This window comes from Emys orbicularis, chromosome 2 (assembly GCF_028017835.1).
Source record: "Emys orbicularis isolate rEmyOrb1 chromosome 2, rEmyOrb1.hap1, whole genome shotgun sequence".
Lineage (NCBI taxonomy): Eukaryota > Metazoa > Chordata > Testudines > Emydidae > Emys > Emys orbicularis.
Window position 1 is genome coordinate 294,902,075 of NC_088684.1, and position 3,279 is coordinate 294,905,353.

Sequence of the window (3,279 nt, forward strand, 5' to 3'; positions counted from 1 at the left end):
CCACCTGGGGTTGTCATCCGCGCAGCTGAGCACACACCGGACCTGCTCCATCGCCGGAGGACGATTGTGGTAGTCAGCGGCGTGACTCTGTGTTGATTTGTAGAGAGCCAGCAGGGAGGTGACCCTCCTTTCTCCCAGCGAGGGAGAAATCTGCCGCCTCTATTCACAGTGAGCGGCGTCTGACTCCTGTCAGTCAGGTCTACTCACTGAGTAAGGTGCCACTCAGGGCGAGTAAAGGGGGCAGAATTAGGCCCAAAGTCAGGCCAAAAATGCAGAGAAAAAGGACCCGACTCTCCCCTTTGTTACAGCAACATAACGCCACTGACTTCAATGGCGTTCCTCCTCCTCTACACCTTGGAAAGCGTGAGGCGAATGAGGCCCTGTGTGTGTGTAATGAGCAATACCGCCACCTAGTGGGTAACCAAACATTTTAACAGCTCAGTATTCAAATACCCCGCGTACCTTCCCACCTACAGTATTTCTCCTAGAGCCGTGACACTCAGCCTGAGGCTCCCAAACCGCAAGCGGCTATTGAATGTGTCTCCTGTGGCTCTCTGCAGCACACGATATTAAAAAACGGTGTGATTTAATTATTAACCAATCAGGAGGCTTTTCCTATGTTGTTAACCAGTTGTAGTTGATCTAATAATAATACTTGGTCAGTCCTTTTGCTGTGAGAATGATATATAAACTGCGTGTTTCCCCGTCATGCTCTTTAAATATGAATCTAGAGCGCTGTAGTAAATGAAACAATGGAGTCCCAAAAGGGTGGCTCTTTTGGGTAATGTTGATTGCTAATTTGGCTCCTGAGGTCTGAGTATCGCTGCTCTAGGGGAACAGAGGAGGAGAGCGCGGTTCGGAGTGGCACCTCTTGTGTTTTTGCATAACACTAAAATGTGTTTCCTTCCCTCCTTTTGGTAGCAAGGGAGATTTGCAGCAAAGGGGCAGGTCCTGGCTGGGCCCCTGCAAGGAGAGAAGCAAAGAAACTGATCTTTACAAGGGGTGCGGTGCGGTGCGGTGCTCCCTGTTCGACACCGGCTGCATTAAGCAGGGCCCTGCAGACTGTGAGGGAGGTCCTGTGTCTGTCACACGTTCGCTCCCAAATGCGGGCGTGCATCACGGCATTGCCCTGAATTAACACTGTGGGGCAGTTACCTGTCTAGCCTCATCACTGTAACATCTGAGCGCCTCACCAGCATTAACGACATGATCATCACAACAGCCTGGCCAGGCAGGGCAGCGTCCTCCTTGCTTTACAGGAGGACAACTGAGGCACGGCTAGATGAATTGACTTGCCCTGGAACCCTGGCCTCCCAAGTGCTAGTCCAGCACCTTGTCCACCGGCCCACCCTCCAGCACAGCCCCTCTTTAGTGTGGCAGTCCCATGGCCTTGTTACGGACAGAAGGACCAGGCTTATGGCAGCTCACACGTGCTAAGAACGCCTCTCAATTGCAGCAAGGGCAAGGGGGTCGATACAGGCAGTAGGATGCCCGGCTTCTTGTAACGATACATCTCAGCCTCTTGAGTGTGCAGCTCTGGGGATGGGTCTAACAGTCCCGCTCTGTAGTTCACTTCCCTGCCAGCTGACTGCTTCACCAATCCCAGTGCCCATCCCTCTGCTCCGCTCCCGATATACCCATTGTGCGGTCCCCTCCCGAGCCAGCTCCGTCGTCAAGCGGGATGTGTGGTCAGCTGTTGTGTTTGCAGAGGATGTGTTTATGGGGGGGAGGGGTCGCTGTGCACTCACACTGTCTCTTTTCTTTCTCCTTCCCTTCTTATTTCTCTTCCTGTGCAAGGGGTGGGGTGGGCAGGGCCGGCTCCAGGCACCAGGCACCCAAGCACGTGCTTGGGGCGGCACCTGGTAAGGGGCGGCAGGAGGAGCGCGGCTCGGCATTCCACGGGGGGGGCGCTCCGGCGGCGCTCGGCGGGGGGGGCAGCGCTCGGGGGGGGCGGGCTCCAGCGGCGCTCGGCGGGGGGGGCAGCGCGGGGCTCGCGCTGGGGTTCCGGCGGCGCTCGGCACGGGGGGCGGGCTCCGGCGCGCGGCAGTCGGCGGGAGCGGGCTCCGGCACGCGGCGCTCGGCGGGGGGGGGCGGCGCGGGCGCGGCGCTGGAAGGGGGGTTCCGGCGGCGCTCGGCAGTGGGCGGGGGCGGGCTCCAGCGGTGCTCGGCGGGGGGGGGGGCGGCGCGGGGCTCGCGCTGGGGGGGCTTCCGGCGGCGCTCGGCACGGGGGGTGGGCTGCAGCGCTCGGCGGGGGGGGGGGCGGCGCGGCGCTCGGCTGGGGGGGGCTCGGGGTGGCGCTTTTTTTTGCTGCTTGGGGCAGCAAAAAAGCTAGAGTCGGCCCTGGGGGTGGGGTGGGGATGTGGGTGGAGTTCTCTCATGCCCTGTGTTGCTGATGCACAATGCGGCAGGGAGCTACTCCCCATATGGTCAGTTGGGGCGGGATTGCTAGGGGTATTATAAACCTGGCCGGCATTTGCTTGTTTAGGATGCGGATGATACCACTTATTGGGTGGGACCTGCGGGTGGGGCAAGCCCTGGCTGCCACATCTGGGTCACTCCCATCCTCCTGGACTGAATTAATAGCTGCACATGCAGGTCACACCTAGTCCCCCATCAACCCTTGGTACTTGGCTTAGTTCTCCCAGTCTGGTGTTGTGCTAGTCGAAGTGCCAGGTGATAAACCCGTTATGTGCATTGAGTTTCTGAGCTGGAGTATTACCCTTAGAAACGGTGGAGACTAGACCATGACATCTCCTCACCGGGACCTTCCATTGGCTAATAGCATGGTCAGGTGACGCACTGGTCACGTTTCCCCGCCCCTTCACGTGACACAAAGGAGAGGCATGGAGGAGGGTTGGGACATAAAGAGAAGGCGAGTGACATACAACCCACTGAAAATGACCATTTATTATATTTAGGGTGACCAGATGTCCCGATTTTATAGGAACAGTCCCAATTTGGGGGGCTTTTTCTTATATAGGCTCCTATTACCCCCCATCCCCTGTCCCGATTTTTCACACTTGCTGTCTGGTCACCCTAATTATATTTATTATTATATTATATACATGCATCCGATGAAGTGAGTATTCACCCACGAAAGCTTATGCTCCAATACGTCCGTTAGTCTATAAGGTGCCACAGGCCTCTTTGTCGCTTTTTAAATTTATTATATTGAGACTCTAAGGGACAGGATCAAGCCAGACGCGCAGCTCAGACACAAGGAGCAGTAGCGGCTGTGGGGATGTTTGGGGACGTTTGCGCCTTTCTCCCCGTTCTGCC